We start from the raw sequence: 21,139 nt of genomic DNA, 5'->3' as shown, positions 1-21,139 counted from the left end.
CCTCCACTACTTTCTGCCACCACACTGCGCACGCAACTGCAGTGATGCAACTGTGACGTTGACTCCAAATATTGGTCTATAGAGTAGTTAATAGCTAGTCCTCATTGCCTAACCATTACCTAATCATTAGTTACTCTTTTGCATCCCTTATTGTAAAGTAAGACATCATACAGAGTAGTTAATAGCTAGTCCTCATTACCTAACCATTACCTAATCATTAGTTACTCTTTTGCCTACCTTGGTTCCTCAGTAACTACTATAGTAGTCTCCAGTCTGTTCTCTAGTTCCTCAGTAACTACTATAGTAGTCAGTCAGTAACTACTCATTAACTAATCTCAGAGTTGATCAGTAACTACTCATTACCTAACCAATGGTTCCTAAGTAACTACTATAGTAGTTCCCAGTCTGTTCTCTAGTAACCCATCATTATGTACTATACAGTGATGGATTGAGTAATCAGTAACTACTCATTGGTTCCTAAGTAACTACTATAGTAGTCCCCATCAAGAACTACTCATTAACTAATCTCAGAGTTAATCAGTAACTAATCATTAACTAATCATTGGTTCATCAGTAGTTACTCAGTAACAACTCAATTCTGACTGACAACTCTCTTTGACATGCCCACAAAACGAGGTGAGCTTGTACAGGGGGCAATTTGGGCATATAAAAATGAGTTTTAAAGTACTTAAAAATTATGGAATAACAACACTTATGGTCATATTCACTTTGATTTTATCTAAAGATAACTGTCATGTGTCACGTTCTACCACTGTATTATTCCTCTAAGCTGGACATCTTCTACCAGATGCTGTTTGGTTACCAGGAGCATCATGGTTATGAGGAGCATGCTTCTGTGAGAAGTAAAAAAAAAAAAAAAAAAATGTAGTGGACTATAGTACAGGATTAATATGACCTTTATTTGCACATCGTTATGACCCAAATTATTTAGGCTTTTAGTGATATATAATGGATTGGTCTTCTCATTATAGAAATATTAAGGACTTTTAATCAAACTACTTATACTCATACTGCCTGATTCTTCTCTTGGAAGAAGAGGGTGAGTAATGGGCTTAGTAGCATTGCTGACTAATCCTTTTAGGAACTATTATCATCAAAGAAAACTGTGCAGAATAGTTCCTAATCTTCTTGAACTTAATCTGCCTCTAATTCATTTGTCAAGAGCCATTGCTGATAGTACCCGCTTAGTGTCATCTAATAGCGGATAAAAGCCTCTGCCTGGATTTTCCCTATAGTGACCTCTCTCTCCTTGCCTCAGTCATTTCACTTCCTGTTCACACCTCTGGAAGAAGATGAAAAGTGCTCCTTGATGTGTAAATGTTCGATTGGTAACGGCTAGTGAATAATTCAGACAGAGCCAGGGTGCTGTCTGACTCTCCTGTTCACTGCCTGCTGATGTCCCAGGGGCTGGGAATGTGGGGTGGGATTGGTTCCGTTGATTACGGGTCCCTACGCTGATCACATGCTGGAACTCTTCAGTCCCAATGCAGTCAACCTCCCCAAAATAAAAGGTTTCCTATTGCCAGACTGTCTGGAAGGGCTGGGTTTCTCCTTTTTCAATGCATGAATTCAATTTAAAACCGGAAAAAACACCTGTCAGTGGTTGTATTCAAATTTTGACCAACTCTCACTTTCCGCCTCCAGGCCAAAAAATAAAAATAGAACAGCATAATCCTTTCCTCACAAACTTCCTCTGCTTCCTATAATGGCTTCCTGCATTTCTGATAACTCATTTTCAGCATTTTTAGTGCGTAAGGACTCTTCTTAAAGCTGACATGAGTGGAGGGGTGTGTCTGGTATTCATAATTGCCTCCGTAAGGCAGAGTGCAGTTGTACCCCGCCTGGCGGAGGTACAACTTGGCTTTAATTGCCCTCCTCTAACTCACCTCTGACTCCCCTGAGGGATATTTGAGCGGCAGAGAGAAGGAACACAGACCAACACCTCTAATTGACATTCTGTTGGTTTCCTTCCTCTCTGCCATCATTGGAGAGGACTGAAACGATCACAAGAGATCTGATCAGATGATCAGAGAACCGGCTGTACACAGACGGTCTCAATTCAGATGTTTTATTATTAGTCTATCTTACACCGAGTGATACAAATGAGCGAAATACACACATCATCTACAGTATTGATATTTAAATAGTCTATACTAGTCTACTGACGGCTGAGGTTAAGCCCTTACAGTATATATTTCATTTCCCATTTGCCAGCCTTATAAGCTCACATATGCGAGGATAATAAAAAACGGCTCCACATTTTTAAAATTATATGTAGCCTAACATAATCATGTAAAATTGATAGCTTGTCAACAGATATTTTAATAGTTCTGGAAATAATTGTATGCAGTCCACCGTTATGCACACGCACAAGATGTAGCCTAGTGCGCACAGCTGAGCGCGCGCTCTCTCCATTTGGATTGTGCAAAACACGGTAATCATCCATACAATGATGTCATTAAAGCGTGTAGTTCAACACACCGAAGGACTATCAATTAACGACTGCAGGACTGCGTTCACTCCAAAAACAAACAACAAAAACTAGGGTACACAGCATTATGCAACACAGTGACACTATAACACAGTAGGCTAGGACTACAATCCTGTAGCATACAGTGCTTAAAACAGACTTGGCCACACAGAGAAATAATGAAAGAAATTGCGCTTTAATATTTTACCTGTGAATTCCTCTCAATCCGAAGGTTGCATGACACACGCATCCAATTGCTGGTATTTTTTGTCGGCATGGTGTCTGGTAGGTTAGTCTTTGCCTTTTAAAACGAGTCTTCTGATTTGATCCGAGTCTTTTGGGGGGCTAGTCAAGCCAATTACTTCATTGAGTGTTCTGGAACGAGGCACATCTGCGGGCTAAAGGTCGTCTGTGTCAGTATAGGATATCTACATCTCGCGACTCAATCAATTTTCTACTATCGATTTCTCGGCGTAATCAATAAGAAAAACAGGCAGCGATGTAGGTAGTGTCGATGTCGAATGTCACAGCTAGTTTTGATACCCCCGGTTTATGACGGATTGGTTTCCACGTGCGGTAGTTCACCGATACAGCTGGAGGTGAGGAGAATGGTGCCTGGAAAAAAACGCTGTTCACGGAGCCAACTGTTTTTCCAAGTCCACCCACCTGCTCCTTTAACAGTCTGTAGTCACTGTTTGTTGCACTGTTGGTGAAGGCGAGCGGCTCTGGTGTTCATAAAGAAAGATGTTTATAATTCTTGCAATCAAGTTCCTTAAGTTGGGCACGCGTAGTCACCCGTCAGGTATCCGTCATTTCTAATTTATTGTCAGATGCAGCCTTAAGTTTGCAAAACCATCACAGGTTACAAAATCGCAACTGCAAGCCGATAACAATTATTGTTATTGTCACATCGTATAGCATCAGCGCGCGGGGTAAAACAAAAAAAACGGTTGTACAAGCTACTGTAGCGCACGCGACAATAGCAAAGGAGAATGGTGAATCAACATTGTAGCGCGCGGTGTTGATGAACGGAGCATGAGCGCCCTGTTCTGAGGGGAGGACAGAAAATGGGCTTTGCCACTGGCGCGTCCTGCGTTACGCGCGGGAGGATTTGGAGCCGTCACTTGAGTCCAGCCACCAACTGCAGGTGACACGGATACAGTGCCCACAGTCCGAAACCTACTCAGTGCAACAACTAAAATGTGTGGCTTTATATACTGTACACTCACAGCAATGCACGTCACCCATGATCTATTGAATGTCAATATCCTTTTCTCTTGTTTCGAGAGTGGGATTGCATGTTCCAAGTACCTTTCAGGTTTAAAAAGCTTCAGCAACGTACAATGTAACTGATAGCTGCCTCTGAGTCTGAATGGCCAGCCGGACACACCGCTGGGAAAGATAGCCATGAGAAATGGCATCTGTGCAAAACAACAACAACAACAACACAAAAAACGAAGGTGTTCATTCATCACCACATATCTCAAGGTCACTGTTGGCTTTGGTAAATTACTTTACTTTAAACTGACTCATGGGAACACATACGCACGCAGGCACACATTCAGTGATGTTGCTAGTAATTACATCAGACAAGAGAACAAAATCCGCTAATTGAAGATACTGTAGGCAACAGATTGCTTTACGTGGCTAGCTCTAGATAAATTGGATTTTCCCTCATATTTTTTTTAGCAGTGATATTGCATTCTCACCACACCAGTTTGTGTGATCTTTGCATCTTTATATATGTATGTATGTATTTATTTATTTAATTAATGAGATGGTGTCTTGAGCAGAGAGGAATTCATGACATCATTGATATAATTTAGAAATATACTGTATGGAATTCTATCATCATGGCAGTAATGGAAACTGTGATAGAAGTGTGTTATTGATGTCTTGGAGTGCTCCATTCTGTAATATTACCTGTCAACAATAATCCACTGTGGTATGAAGCAGTATTATGATATCTGATCACCAGGCGTGTGTGCTGAGCCTCTTGAACACTTCATTTGTATTGTTATTTAGGAGGCAAATTTGCAATCATCATGCTAGCTCATTCCAGCATCAATGGCCTTTTCAGTGATTTAATGTCTCTATTATTGTGTTATGGTGATATCGATATCAGAATGAGCTTTTTTTATGAACATTTAGGCAATGTTGATGTTAAAAAAACAACTCCTTACAGTTTGTCCATTCTGCCTCTTTGAACCCGATGAGATAGAGTCTGCTCGTGTTATAAACCCTCACAGTAAAATTAGGCTCATTATTCAAAGCTCAGGATAACCTCATCGGGGTTAATGTGAAGTTTAAGTGGCTCACTTAAGCGAATGAACTTCAAAGAGATCCAGGGTGCCAAGTTGGAAATCTCATCATTACCTAGGATCTAAATCTCCTTTTACAACTCTGTAGCTTGGAGGGAAATGGGAAATGAAGAGATCGGAGTCCTGGGTGTGTGTGATGCGTTTCATTAGCAGGACGGCATCTGTGGCTGCTGCTACTCTAGGGTTCGAACTGTATGTTACAAATGTGCTGTTTAGGGCTCCTCTCTACAAGTACAGAAGCACATAAAGGAAACTGGTCAACAACAGCTGCCAGTAGGAGGGATCAAATGGGGCATTGATCCCAGGAGCTCCACAGATCATATGTTGCAGATGACCGGGGGACAGGCAACAGGGGGAGAGGAGAGGAGTGGAGGAACAGAGAGAATGAGAACAAGGGGAGAGCAGAGGGAGGCGTCTCTGGCGGACTGTGTAATAGCCTCACCGTTCTGAACCACTGAGCTCACCTTCATCCAGACATGCTCTCTCTCTCTCTCTCACTCCCCCATATTTGTATCTCTCTCACTTTATCTCAGTCCCCCCTCCCCACCTCTCCCTCAAACTGAGGTTCATTCCATATGACGCACCGTCTCCTCAATCCCGAGCCGCGTGTCCCAGCTACCGCTGCAGTAATTTCCGGCAAACAGGCTCTGATCAGCGGCCCGGCTGGCAGCGAGCGCTCGCTGCACCATCAGACAGAAGTTCTGAGCGCATTCCATTCGTTTCTCATCCCTTCACCTCTCATCCAAGCCAGTCACCCCACGCCGAGCCTCCCCATTAGCCTACTGCCCGCTGTCATATTACAGTCTTCAGCTGTGCCCTCCTCTGCCAGGGGGTGATAGACGGTGGGGGAGGGGAGGACACGAGGGGGAGAAGGTGGGAGGGGGGCCTTGGCGCTAGACGCTATACCTGCAGGCCTGACTTGAGTCGGCGATGAGCTCCGAGATCCAATTTGTTTGTGCCGAAATGACTTCAATCCCTTCGCCACAGAACATTAGGGCCGCAAATGAATATCCCCCCCGGGCGGCGGAGATGCTCGCGGGTTTCGCCTGGGGGCCCGGAGGCGGCGGAGGCAGTAGCGACCGGGTAATGGCAGATTCATGAAGAGTTTTTTTTTTTTTTTTGATGGTGCCTGTGGAGACGTTACAGTGTTATCCTCCTCCCCTCCCCCGTCTCACTCCCTGTCTTCTGAGCCCCCCCTCCCAGATGAGTTTAGAAGGGAGTGGGCTCTCCCACGCTCGGGGGAGGGGGTGGACGACACCTCCTGCCGCACGCCACTGATGAATAGATGCAGGGGCCGCGGGGGAAATGCAAATGAGGAGAGCAAGTGCAGGATGAAGTTTGAAAGAGCCATTTACTTCCGGAGCAAGCCGTGACTGGACCCTCCTGTTCTGGCGCAAGTCTTGTGTTAACATGGGGAAGACAGTACAGAAAACAGCGGCTGCACACAGAGTCGTTGGCAGGCTGTGGTAGCCTACTCAACAGCGGTACCCAAAAGTGCACTTAAGAGTGTCTCTACATGTATTTTACAGACATGATTAATTAAAAGCAAGGTGACAAGTAGGATCATACTATTATATTTAGGCTACATGCCATTAAAGGAAAAATCATGTTTAGCCATGTTTTAAGGTTACTTATGGTCATATACAATGGTCCAGATCAAAAAGTTGACAAAACTAGCACTTTTGAGAAAGTCTGATATTTGCTCTACCACCGTTTTGGTCATGCAATAGATGTGGGTGGGCACCGTGAAAAATAATTAAAAAAACACGTAAAACTCTAAATTTCAAAGACGAGAAACTCACCAAGGTGTTAGTTGGCGTTCTGACATATAATTTGCCAGAAAGTAAGATTCTAGTTCATCTGGAAAGGCTTTTTTAAATATTTAGCATAGAACTATTTAGTCGCAGCACATACGTGTGTAAACCTCCGCAAACTAGGTAGCCTAGCAACAAACAATTACAGTAGCTACCGTAAGTAGTTCCACTTCCTGAATCCCCTCTGTGGATTGATCTACACATCTACAATGGTTGCATTGTCAAGTCAATGGATTTCATAAAATGATCAATAAAACCCTACAGGATTCATACTTTGCAGCGAATTTGATGTCAGAACACCAACGGACACCAATTACCCCCGCGGTGAGCTTCTTGTCTTTGAAATCGAGAGTTTAACATATTTTTGAATGATTTTTCAAGGTGCCCACCCACATCCATTGTATGACCTAAACGGTGGTAGAGCAATTATCAACTTTCTCAAAAGTGCTAGTTTTGTCAACTTTTTGATCTGAACCATTGTATGTGATCATAAGTAACCTTAAAACAGGGCTAAACATGATCTTTCCCTTTACTACTCCTTTAATACAGTAGTTATCATAGAACTAACTGTTATTAGATTGTGGTCCCTGCAATTTTGGTGTTGCTGTTGCCTCTATGCTCAACCAACTTGAGTTGCTCAGAAAAGATTTCAAAAAACAACAACTTGAAAGTCGCACAATAACTGCCACCACAAAAGCACCTGCACGATAGTGTTCACTCTAAACCCAGTGCACAGCCCGCTGTATAGAGTCCTGCTGTGAAGAGAGATCACCGTTCACCATCTTCTCTCATTACGTGACTGAAACTTGTGTGCCATGTCTTTTCCTTTTGAGTTCAGCACTCATCGCCAGCTATGGACAGACAGCAGCGGGCCTTTCTATCTGAATCTGAACACTTCCTACGTCTCAATCATCAAGCAGGTCTTTTTATGTGAATCTGAATACTTCCTCTCACCATGGTCTTCATGAAAGCAGGTGTCTTTTAGCATTCTTGGGCTTTTACAATGTGGTTGACAGGACCAGAGAGAGCGAGAACTCCTCAAACGCTGCTTTGTCATTTCCACAAACAAGCTCAGAACATGCTGGAAAAACAAAGGTCTCAAGTTAATCTAGCTGGAGTTCAAGCATCCATTTGTATCCTATGGAAAACCAAATTGACTTTGAACATGTTTGATGATCCCCTTCCTCCTCCATGCCCTTCAATATGTGGATAAAGTAGTCACAGCAGAGAAGGACGAAGGGATGGAAGCTGTCACACCAGCCTGTTTTCCCCACGTATCTCTCCTCTCCAGCTCTCTTTCACTCACATGTCTAGACACACTTTGATTCAGGCGCAGCAAGCAATATGAATAAGCGCGACGACTATCATGCATATCCATATGCATGGTAGGAGGCCAGCCGGTAGTCGAGGTAATGAGGAGAGGAGACATTTTTAGACTAATGGAACACACCCCACCAGGATTGATGACACATGACTTGTGCTGACCACTGGCATTCCCTGCCAGGGAGTTTTTGACCAGCTGGTTCTTGTCCAGAGATCCGTCTGGGCTGGGTGGAACTCATGCAGAAAGCTGTGATGTGGACATCCTCCAAGATGGGGCGGACGAAGTAGCTGCCAACCTGGATGAGAGCGTGCCCTTTCTTTCCGCTGTCACAGTTAAAGGCCGGTTCTTGCTACCTGGCTTCTTAGTGAGATGGCTCATCTTGACGTAAAAAGAGGCGGATGAGCCCCGCCTGTGTCGTTGGTCACGTGCAGCTCCAGCATTCTCTTCTACGATACCACATGTGAATATATGAGTCCTTTGAATGAATTCATGACTGATTAAAATACATAAAATACATGGATGTGAATGACAGGTCTGAGCTCTGTGACACTATGTACATTCAACAGAATCAACATCCGAACAACAGTGGAATGTAAGCTCCAGTTGTATCTGTTTGACATGGGGTAGTCATATACAGTACTGTACTTATGTATAAAGCTTGCATCAAGAAAATGCAAATCATTTAATGACTCCAGGAAAATGTTCTAATGTGATTATTTTCATACTCATTAGAATTAGTTATAACATGACAAAGTGGTCCATTTTGTTTTATTTACCATAGTTTGGAGGCAGGGGTTTGGATGTACCGTCACCCATTGTGTTGGCTGTTAAAGAGGGAACAAGAATGTCACTTAAAACTAAATACTTTACCATGAACAGGTATATATGACACTGGTGTGCATTAAGTCAGCTTTCCACCGCATGAAAAAGTAGCAAAGCGACTTGACTCTACTCGCTTTTTTGGTTTTCCATTGTGCAAAGGTTAAGCCTGAAAACAAAACTACAATTGTCCATTACCGCTGTGCTGTAATTTCTCCTCAGTGATACAGCAGGCTTCCTCTGCTGTTGTTCTGCTGTGAACACTAGCCTAGTCTTTTATACCTTGTACAAAGAGGATATGATCCGTTCTCAAGGCCTCTGAGGCGTTTAACTGTGGCTAGGTTTTTTCATCCAAATAATCTTTGTCCTGTCAAATGATCTTAGGATTTGCTTCTCATAGAGCTGGCCAGCTGGCAAGCTGCTGTGGATGTTATGCAGGTTAATTTTCACCAACACCAGCGGCATGGCATGTTCGTCCACTTTCAGCGGCGAACCTTCAGGGATTCTTCTCTGAAGGCCTTCACTTTTTCCTCAGGAGCTGTCAATACACCAGGTGTAACCTTTTACTTTTCCATTGTTGTTGTCAAGAAAGGCATTGTGTCTAATTCTACTTTTTGCCCTGAGAAATACAGGATTCTGTCATCTTTTCTTACCAGCTATGCTGTCCTCTTTTGTGTCTTTAATAGAGTGCAGTAATAAACCATCTACTGGTTTCTCCTTTGGCAAGAAACACATTTGTGGATATTGATTGGTTCCTCGCACTTATGGGGGGGAAAAAAACAGCCTTAATTACACATTTCTAAATGTCCCGAAGACATCCGTCCACTGTCTCAGAAGGGCAGTATGTCTCTGGAGCCGTGTCACCTTAAACAAAGGGTCATTGTGTCTGGTGATGGATTGCTCTAGACTGTGACGGGGTGAGAGCTACTGTAACAGAGAGATGAGGTGAGCATCCAAGTGCTTGACTTGGGCAGGCGGGCCTCACTGGAGCTGAGTACTGGTACATTTTACTGCTCGAAGCTCCTTCACCTCTTATAGAATATCAGCTCTAAAGTATTGTGAGGCTCCTGCATCTAAATATAGACAGTACCGGTGAGCACCAACATTTATTTTAGTCCAATTTCAGTCCTTGCCCATGAATCCAGAGTCGGATTAATGTCTGTTCTATGTTCTTATCATGTCACATGATCCTATCTGTCAATCAGTGTGCTGCAAACTCTTTTTCATGCCCCGCAGCTGGGGCTGGAATGAACGGGACGTCACTCAAAGGCTGTAGTTTTCTTCCTGTAAACCTTTAATGAGGTCACGAACCTTGAAACGCAACATAAACATACAATTACATACTGCTCGAACTAATATCGACACACAATATAACGCAAACACACTCGCAATCATACCCACCAGTTCCTCCTCCCGTTTTGTCACATAGAGAAAACACCGGGCTCTGATTTTATACATACTATTCCCTGAAACGCAACCAGCCAATCACCGACGTTCCCCAATCGAGGCCCCGGATCACAAGCATTTCACAATAAGTGTTCTACTTAAACATACAGAAATCACATACAAACTCAACTGATTCCCATATGATTAATTACACAACTTAAACTTAACACAAAATCTCACCACCCCACAGAATGTCAAACACCTCCCACTTGGCCTCCTGGTCTCTAGACCCAAGGAGACCATCAACCTAAACTACCCCTTTCTCATTGATGGTGGTGCCTGAAGGTATGGGTTCTTCTCAGTTCTCTTCTTTGGAGTCATCCACGACCCCGGAGCCAGGTCCCCCCGCAAAGGCACAGCCAGCGTCACGGGGTCGTACGCTGCTGATTTCCCACGACCCCGGAGCCAGGTCCCCCCGCAGAGGCACAGCCAGCGTCACGGGGTCGCTCGCTCTCCTGACCTTCTTGCTCCTCAACAGGTAGGAGCACCACAAGTCTTCGCACGTCTCTACTGAGCACTGTGGAGAGACTCCGGCCGCCGCCGTTCCTTTTCTCTAGACGCTTACCTACGGACACAGGACAGCTGGGGCATGTTCTTACCTTAACATCACGAACGACCCCTTTGCTGTCAGGGGCCACCTCCACAACTCGACCTAGCCTAAACTGGCCTCTCAGAGCGTTCTGATCAGCTAGCCAAACCAGATCCCCCACTGCAACATTGCGAGCCTTTCTATGCCACTTAGGCCTGACGAACAAGCCTGGCCCAGCCAATTGGCTCCACCGCAGCCAGAACCTGTTTACCTCGGCCTGGACTGCCCTCAACCTCACAAACGGGTAGTCCTGGAACTCGAAGCCTCGCGTGTCCCCTGTGGGCCCAGCCCTTCCTAACAGCAGGGTGTTGGGAGTAACTACCTCCACCGCATCGTCACGGACCTGGACTCTGGCGCCGATCGGCCTCTCATTTGACAGATTGGCCGCCAGGTAGAGCAGAGTTTGAAACTCCAGCCCTGTGAGGCTTCCAACACCCCCAACGTTGCTCAACGCTCGCTTGAGTACGCGGACTGCTGCTTCTGCCGCACCATTTCGGTGAGGCGAGTCAGCTGGGTGGAAGACCCAGACCCATTCGGTTCCTTGCCTGGCGGCTTTCCCTCTCACTTCCTCCTTGTCAACACTTCCCAGAAAATCATAGAGCTCCTTCAGGGCTGGTCGAGCTCCAACGAAGTTCGTACCCTGATCCGACCAGATCTTCTTCGGGTATCCTCTGAGCGCAGTGAACCGCTGGTAAGTACTCAAGAAACCCTCTGTGGACAGGCTCTCTACCATATCAGCATGCAGGGCTCTAGAGGCCATACAGGAGAACACCACGCCCCAGACCTTTAACCTAGACCTCCTCTTTGCTACGTCTCTGACTGTATACGGGCCAAACAGATCTAGGGTTGTGTACTCAAATGGAGCGGCCGGCTCGGTCCGCTCAGGGGGAAGGTCACCCATTACCTGCTGGCACATCTCTGCTCTGGTCTTCCGGCAGGGGATGCAGGAGTCGACGACTTTCCAGGCTACTCGCTGACCCTGAACCACCCAAGCCTTTCTCCTCATCCGTAGCAAAGTGCCAGCCACCCCTTCATGGTTTGCTCCGTGAGCCTCTCTAGCCAGTAGGGTGCTAATCCATGCTCCATAAGGAACCAGCGGCACTCCTGACTCACCTGCGGCCTGGACCCTTCCGAAGCACAACAGTAGCCCTGAAGTCTCAACCCTGATGGCTACAAGCCTGTTCAGTGTCGACTCAGGGAAAGCCACTCCCTCTTGGGCTGCCAAGCATAGATCCCGAAATGCAGCTCCGATCTCCCTCACGCCAAGGACGGGCTTACTCACTTTCTCCTTCAGGTGCTTGGCCTCCCACTCTGGTCTCTCCATGGCTCCTCCGCGAATCAGCCACCTCTCAACAGCTCGGCGGACCCATCCAATCACTCCACAGAGCTTTGTCAAGCTGCTGAACCTCTCCGGCTTAACCAGAGCAACGATGGCTGCCCCCCAGAGTCTTTCCTTGCCTCCGGCCTCTGAGAAGGTCGACTCCACCTCCTCCTCAGAGGAGCCAAGAGACTCATCAGCTCCATCCGGAGGCTCCTTGGCTTTTTCCACTCTTCCTTCGACACTATCTTGACTTGACGCCTTCTTCAGCTGGGCTCGAGTTAGAACCGCCGTAAATGCCCTCCGCTGGAGCTTACTCACAGCCTCCCTGGCGCTGGCCGCCACCTCCGCCGCGGACTTCATGGGCCACTCCTCCACCGGCCTCACCAGGAACTCAGGCCCCTTTTGCCAAGTGGAAACCTCATTCAGGTCTTCCGGAGGGCATCCTCGCGTGACAAGGTCGGCGACATTCAGCTCCCCCGGAATCCACCACCAGTCAGCTACAGGCCCAGACTTCTGAATCTCTCCGACCCTATTCGCGAAAAACGTCTGGTACCCGTAGCTCTCCCTCTGGATAGCTCCCAGGATAGTCTGGCTGTCTACGAAGTGGAACCACCTCTCCACCTCCAGCCGACCCTGCCTCTCCATGAACCCTCTCAACCTGGCCGCGAAGACTGCGCCGCAGATCTCTGCCTTGACCGCGTCGCCCTTCTGGTCAAGGGGCGCCAGCTTGGCCTTTGACTCCACAAGGCGGATGTCCACCCCGGTAGACGTCTCCCACCTCAGGTACAGGACAGCTCCGAAGGCGTAATCACTCCCATCCGAGAATGTGACGCCCCACGGCCTCCCCCTCCATCCGGAAGGAGTGAGGCTCCTTTCAAAGCTGACCCGACCAAGCCGCACGTACTCCTCAAAGAGCCTGACGGCATCTGCTCGGAGGTCCGCTGGAAGTGGACTGTCCCACGTGTCCTGCTTGGAGCCCCCTCTCCCAGCCTCCTGGAAGGCCCTCCTTACCAGAATGGCCCCTCTCTCTTTGGCCGGAGTAGCTAGACCAACAGGGTCGTAAAGCCCTGCCACCTGGCTTAGGAGCTCCCGTCTGGTCAGAGGGTCCGGCGTCTTCTCCTTAATCTCCTTCTCCAAGAGGTTTGCCTCCATCCTCATCTTCTGCTTTCTCTTGGAGAAGTTGATCGAGACCATTAGGAAGAGCTTGTCGCTGCCCACGTGGTAACCGACGCCGAGAGCCTTGTTGTCCTCATGCCCTAGCTGGTTGGGCAACACCAGGGTTTCGGACTCTGGACCTGGGCTCTTGACAGCTTGCACAGCCTGACTACCCTCACACCTCCCACTTTGACCGGACCGGACCCACGGCTTGAGCGAGAAGCCTCCGGCGCGGAGTATTTCCTCCACTCCTCTCGTGATCTCGTCCAGTTTCTCTAGGTCATTGTGGGACGTGAGGATGTCGTCTACATAGCTGTCTTCCTCAAGGACTCTTCGCTCCTCATCCATGTGGGAGAACCTGGTCAGTCTCGCCGTCTCCCTCATGGCCAGCTGCGCTATGCACCCAGCAGGCCTGTCTCCGATATTGACCCGAGTGATGGCGAAGTCTCTGATAACTTCCTCTGGTGAGTCCCTCCAGAGGAACCGGTGAAGATGGACCTCTCTTCCTTTCAGCCACACAGAATTATACATTTTTCTGATGTCTCCTATGGCCGCATGCTCCCCTGTTCTAAACCTGAGCAGAACCGCCCGGATTGGGTTTAGAACATCCGGGCCCTTTAGTAGGAGGTTGTTCATGCTCGCCCCTTTGAACTCCTGGCTACTGTTCCAGACGAGGCGCACCGGCGTAGTGACTGAATGAGGGTTTGGTGCGATTAGGTGACTCACATACCAAACTGGCCCTCTCCAACTGTTGATCGTCTCCTTCTTCAGCTCAATAGCTGCTCCTCTTTGCACCATCTCATGGACTTGTGCTGCATAAGCCGCTCTCCACAACGGGTCCTTCATGAGGCGCTTTTCAGTCCTTAGGAACGTCGCTTCTACCACTTTCCGATTGTTAGGGAGTGAAGCTGGGTCTTCTATCCAGGGGTATCCTGCATCCCAGTGCGGTAAGTCGCTGTGGTCATCAGCAGCCACGTAGGTCAGGCCTTCTTTGATCTTCTCCAATTCCTTTTCTTCGACTAGAGTCATCTCCTTTCCCCCTGGCTGGCATTTCCCACACCGACATCCCCCACACTTCGGCTCGCAGGCGGCGCCGATACTATCCCAACTCCACCACTCGAGAACCTCCTTACTGCTTGCGGCCGTGTTCCTGATCTCCTCACCGCTCTCTTGCTCCAGGCCCTGAGGCCCCTCTCTGGTGCTATTCGGCTCTCTGGAGATTTCTTCAACCTTGACCGCTTTTGCTCTCATTGAGCGAGCAAAGTGTGTCTTAGAGTTGTGTGTGGTCACCCTCACTTCCTCGAACAGGTCCGGGTGCGCTCCCCCCACAGTCTTCCCTAGCGGGCCGTCCCACAACACTAAGTCTCCCACTCTCTTCATCCGCTGCGGAGCAAGTCGACCCTCTCGGTGGCTAATTAAGAGTTCGATCTTCTCTGGCCGGACCAGTTCCTCCGTCTTGACCTCCGGGAAGAACTTCTGGAGTTGCCTCGGGCTAACGACTCGGTCTGCTCGGGCGATCTCGTCCAGGCCATAACAGACCATCTCATGGGGACTCCACTCAACTTCCGAAGCCCACGTTCTGACTTTAAGCAGGTACCTTTTCGTCTTGACTCTTACCTTCATTCCACCCACCCCATGCACGACCAACGTTATTCTCTCTCCTCTCAGTCGGAGTCTGTCGGCGGCTTGGTGGGTTATGTAATTAGTGTCAGACGCGAGGTCTACCAGGGTCCCGATGGTTTGTCCTCCGTTGGTTGTGACCTCCATGATCATCATGAGCACTGGATGTTCTGCCAGGCCACTTTCCTCGAGGAGACCTTCACCCTTCGCGCTCGCGCTCATTGATACCGTCGCCTTGTTTGTGAATGCCTTTATCACCTCTTCTGCTACCTCGGGAGAGAATTTGGCTAAGATCTTCTGTTGTTCCTCTGAGAACCTTCCTGCCTTTATGTCGCTCTTTCCCACCCTTTGCTTTCCCCTTTTTTCCCCATCACTTTTCTGCCCTCCTTCCATGGAGCACAGGAGGTAGTGGTGGTCTGAGGCCTCTCCTTTCTGGCAGCACTTCTTCTTGCAGAGGAACCTGTCACTGCATTCTCCATTCTCACCATGGGATGCCAGACATCTCCGGCAGGCTCCATTCTTTCTGACAATGCCTTTCTTTTCAGCTAGGCTGAGCCCTTTGAACTTCTTGCAGAAGAAGATCCTGCCTCCGTGCTTCTCGTCTCCACACACGCTGCACTCTTCTCCTGCCGAGTCCTTCCCTGTGGCCCTTGTGAATGCCCTCTTCTCCCATTTCCCTGATTTTTCAGGCGCTTCTGAGACTCTTAGCTGCTCCAGCTTTTCGAGGACCTCCTCTTGCTCTTTTAAGAACTTTAAGAGAGCGTCAAAGCGGCCACTAGAGCTGACGCCGTTCTCAGACTTAGTTTCGAAGGTGAGCCAGTTCTCCTTCACGCGGTCAGGCAGTTTGCTCTCTATAGCTTTAATTGCCAGCGGATTCTTTATGGCATCGGTGTTCCCCAGTTCCGTCAGATCAGTAAGGGCTTTCTCCACAGCTTGGATAAGATCAATTGTCTTTCTCGGTTGGTTTCCTCTCACCGCCGGGAACTTCTCCAACTCCTCTATTATCTGGATTGCGATGGTGGTCTTATTCCCGAACCGGTTCTCGAGAACCCTGAACATATCTTCCGCTGTGTCGTAGCTCGAAAGTCTAAGGTCTTTGATGATTTTTTGCTCCACACTGTCTAAGAGCTGGAATTTTTTAACTTCGGGCGACCCAGATGGATCCCCTTGCCGCTGAAGGCTCTCCCAGTCTTTCCGCCATCGGTGGAAGTCTCGCATGCAACCGCTGAACGTCGGTAACCTCGTTGGTTGGAGGCGCACTTTCGGCATGGCTCCTGCTTGACCGCCTCTCGCTCCCGAGTTTGTCATATTAGCATCATGTGCTTCCTCCCATGCTTTCCGCTGAGCCTTACCTAGATCGGCGCGCTCCTCTTCGGCGGCTTCTGCCATCCTTTGCTGAGCTTCAGCGGCCTTTTGCCTGGCCTCGGCGGCCCTTTCCTCAGCCTCAGCGCTAGCTTCGGCAGCCTTCTGCCTGGCCTCGGCGGCTCTCTTGTCAGCCTCAGCGATCCCATCGGCGGCCTTTTGCTGAGCTTCAGCGATCCTGTCGGCCTCCTTCCTCTGAGCTTTGCCGAACTCCGCTACCCACCTCAGCCAGAGCTCGTTTCTTTTGTCCCCCAGCGTCTGTAGCCGCTTGCTCATGATGCGCTTAGCGTCTTCAGGGATCCACTCTTCCCAGGCAGCCAGCAGACTTTCTGCCTTGCTGATGACACCTTCCAAGAGTGCGTTTTGCTCCTTACCGTTTTCATAGGTTACCCGTTCCAGGCCGGCTCCTTCAGCACTTTCATAGCTTCTTTCCGCCCGTCCAACGGCAGTGATTAGCTCGGTCTCTGCATACCTCGACCAAAGGTTGGATTTGACTGCTTGACTCACCTCTTTGACTTTAAGTTCACACTCTCTGGTTACTCTCTCAATGTCTGCTCTGAGCTGCGCGTCGAGTGCCCCTGCGTCGTCATCTACCTCAGACAGCAAAACAGCCTCATAGTCATCATTTGCAGAGAGGAGCTTTCTTGCATCAGTAGAAAGTAATTTCCACTCACCTTTCAACTCATCCTGCACCATGGTCGTTGCCATTCTGAGGACATAGTTGGCTCTCTTTGTGAACGCAGTCTTTATCTTTACCCTCTCTTTCTTTAGCGCGTCCATTTTAGCCTTTTACCTCAGACGCTAAGCCCTGAGCGTACCTGTATCTCCTTTTCTAGCTCAGAATCTTCCGCCCTCTCTAGCTGCCTACGCTAGCTCAGACCTTTTCCCTGACTAGCTAAGCCTGGCTAGTCTTCAGCGGCGTTACCAGGCTCACCAGAGGTCCCCCCGGGGATACCGCCCAAAATAGAAAACAACACAAACAAACAAAGTGGGGAAGGTCTTACCTCCCCCCGCAGGCTTGCTACCCAGGTACGCTCAAAAGCTAAGCTAAGCTTAAGTCACTAAATAGAGGGCTGCTAATGTGATAGCTGGCACTAACAAACAGGATGCTAACGTGCTATTAGCTTTTTCCTACTAGCTGCGCTAGCTTTCCTTGCTAGCTGACGTCAGCTCTTGCTCTGCTAACTGCGTTAGCTTTACCTCCTAGCTATACTAGCACTCCACTAGCTTCACTACCACAACGCTAGCTTTACTGGCTACACTACTGCTTGTAGCTATCTTCTCTAGCTACAGCTTGCTAACATTGCTTTAGCCTGCTAGCTGTGCACTTTATGTTAGCTAGCTACACGGTCTTCATGCTAGCTAACGTCTTTACTGGCTGGTACGTTGGCTAGCAGTGCACCTCCCGCTCGCTGACCTCACGTGGTCTTATGTGCGAGATTGTTGGGCTAGCTAACGTCACACGGATACTACGACCTTTCTCCGGACCTTCCAATGGTCCGCCTCGGTCTTCCGTGAGCTTCTCTCTTACTTCTATCTTCCAGGCGACGGTTCAGCTACTCTTCTGCCCATCGCTCATGGTTCGTGACTGTGCTGCAAACTCTTTTTCATGCCCCGCAGCTGGGGCTGGAATGAACGGGACGTCACTCAAAGGCTGTAGTTTTCTTCCTGTAAACCTTTAATGAGGTCACGAACCTTGAAACGCAACATAAACATACAATTACATACTGCTCGAACTAATATCGACACACAATATAACGCAAACACACTCGCAATCATACCCACCAGTTCCTCCTCCCGTTTTGTCACATAGAGAAAACACCGGGCTCTGATTTTATACATACTATTCCCTGAAACGCAACCAGCCAATCACCGACGTTCCCCAATCGAGGCCCCGGATCACAAGCATTTCACAATAAGTGTTCTACTTAAACATACAGAAATCACATACAAACTCAACTGATTCCCATATGATTAATTACACAACTTAAACTTAACACAAAATCTCACCACCCCACAGAATGTCAAACAATCAGTTAGTCAGATATAGACCTCAACCTCTGCATTTGTTTAGCACATTTTTTACATAATTTATTTGTCATAGAATCCTTAGAGAGTTCTCAACAGCAACCCTGGCCAAAACCGCCCAAGAAAGCAAACAACCAGGCCTCTCGCCATCCATATTCATCACATCACATCTAAATATTAATCTGACACCGCCTCTTCCATTCCCCTGGTGTTGACTGTATCTGTGAGGTCCCCCATGAAGAGGGAAGAGGTGGAGGAGAGGAGGCCGATAGGAAGGATGGTAAGGGAGTGCAGGGACACAGAAGGAGAGGAAGCAGGCGGGAGACAGAGAGGAGCAGTGGGAGGAGAAAAGCAAAACCAGACAGGGACGAGGAGAGGGGAGCGGAGGAGGCGTGGAACCAGGTGTGGGTTTGAATGAGGACAAGAGAGAAGAGAGGGGATGAGGGAGTGTGGAGCAGAATTATTCAATGTAGTTGGGGCTGCCCTGCAGGTGATCCAAGGGGCGAGGATCTCAGCATGGATAGCATCTTTCCCTTCACTGTGTGTGTGTGTGTGTGTGTGTGTGTGTGTGTGTGTGTGTGTGTGTGTGTGTGTGTGTGTGTGTGTGTGTGTGTGCGTGCGTGCATATAACATGGCAGGTGAAAGTCTAGCCGGCTATTCAACCACCTATTAAAAGGCCTGGCGACATTGGTCTAGACTCTAGAGGAATGATATAATTAAGTGACCCCCAGTGTCCTCCTCCCTGGTACAATTATAATAAAAGCATACATCTGCCGGCAACCCAACAGATAGGAACTAAGAGGAGGGATCCTACCTGGTTCTGCGACCACTCTGACGCCTCCTCTCTCAGCGTCTCCGGCTGGTCGTAGTTCTGGGCCAGCTCCACCGTCTCTCAATTGGTTCAGTCAGATTAAAAACAGCTCCTAAAGGTCCGTAATCAATCCTGGGCTGAAAGTAGCCACAATAGTCTTCGGCTGTGTGTGAAAATGTCAAGTCAGCGTCCGAGTGTCTCTCAGCATGCCCCGTGTTGCTGCCACACACACACCTGCTGCTCCTTCTGACCGCGTCAGACTTCCTCTCTTTGTCACTCACCTGGCGCCTCATGCCTTCAGCCTCATCACAGGCACACATACACTCACTCAGTTCCCAGTAGTGCCCAGGAGACCCACTAATAAACATTTATCTATACAATATATGGCATTTATCTAATAACTAACTAGGCCTGGGCATAAAGATTGGCTGCGTATAACAGTGTGTGTTTGTGTGTGCATGTGTTTAAGTGTGTGTGTGTGTGTGTGTGTGTGTGTGTGTGTACAAGTGTATATGTGCACATGCATGTGTGCATTTGTGGGTGTGTATGTGCGTGTGTGCATGTGTGCGTGTTGTGGGAATCAGATGAGACCAGGAGGGACACACACAATCAGAGGACACGGGGTTGATGCTATGCACTAAGGGTCGCATTTACTGACAGCAAAAACACAAAAAAAGGGACTCTTGGTCCAAACAACTGAAAGCGGGGAATTCTTCTCCAGTTAGCGGTCAACTCCCGGCAGCTGTGCTTCGCGAGAAAAGACAAAAAAAACGGTTAGCACAATCACAAAGGGATTTAGAGTCAGCACCCTGCCTAAACAGTCTACTCACGTCAGCCCTAAGGATGTATTCACACAGACACTAGTTAGTGCGCACCAAACGAGCTTTGGGCCCGAGAGCGCTTCGTTTAGGCCTGTGTGAACACAGCAATCGCACTCAGGTGCGCACCAAAACAGCCGCACCAAGACCCTCCAGAAGGGGTGGTCTCGGAGCGGCTTCAACTGAATTCTTGTGCGCACCAGTTATGGTGTGAAAGTGCGCGACCTCGGACTGACGCAACTACCTTATAAACCATTATAAATTAGTTCTTCCCGGGAGTTTTTCATGACGCTCTTGCATCCGCCCCCAGCAAGATATTGACCAATGACAGCACTGAGGCTTTTCATGTGACTTGTGGTGCTGCATTTGGACCAGAGTAAAGAAAGTGCTTTGTGAAAGCAAACCGCAGTAGCTGAGAAATGAAACAAATGTATCACTTTCGCTTTTGGTGCGCATCAATGGTGCGCACTAACATGTGAATACACCTTAAGATCCCTGAATGAGGTCCACAGTGGCCATTTGAGGGTGTTTGACCCTGGCGAGGTGATTCGCCCCAGCTGCTTCTCCTCCGGCAGGGCAGCTGATGAGGCAAGTGGGGACAGCTGGGTCCGGTCGTTGCCTGGGAGACAAGTCTCCTGTAGATGCCGTCCACAACCAGGCTGCGCTGTCCATGGTGCTGAAGGGGCTGGGTTTGCTGTCCACTACCAGGGTGCTGAAGTGGCCATCTGGCCTCTCCAAGAGGCCGCGGCGGAGGCCTGGCCTCACCAGGGTTGCCACACGGTGTGTGTATGTGCACGTGCGTGTGCATGTGTATGTGCACGTGCATGTGTGTGTGTATGTGCTTGTTTGTGTGTGTGTGTGTGTACATGTGTGTTTTCGTGCATGTGTGTTCTTTTGTGTTTGTGCGTGTGTGTGAGTGCATGTGTGTGTTACCCTGGTGTGTCAGCTGGGTATTATGACAGAGATCCATGCGTGTAGATGAATGATGAATAATAGAGACACTGTCTTGCTGAGTGCTTCGCTGAAGTCGGCATCTACTGTATCTTTGAGAGTGTCTTCCTCTCCTCCCTATTCACCGACCGTTGCTAACTACCAATACTAGAAAGGAGACGGACAAAAAGAGCTCTCTGATGCCTTACGACGTCAGATGAATCACTAATCTTAACCTTACATCAACAACAATGGTATGTGCTTGTCAATACTGACATCGCCACTTTAAT

This window comes from Borostomias antarcticus, assembly GCF_949987555.1.
Source record: "Borostomias antarcticus genome assembly, chromosome: 6".
Taxonomy (NCBI): domain Eukaryota; kingdom Metazoa; phylum Chordata; class Actinopteri; order Stomiiformes; family Stomiidae; genus Borostomias; species Borostomias antarcticus.
The sequence above is the reverse complement of the archived record's forward strand: the minus strand, read 5'-3'. Positions refer to the sequence as shown.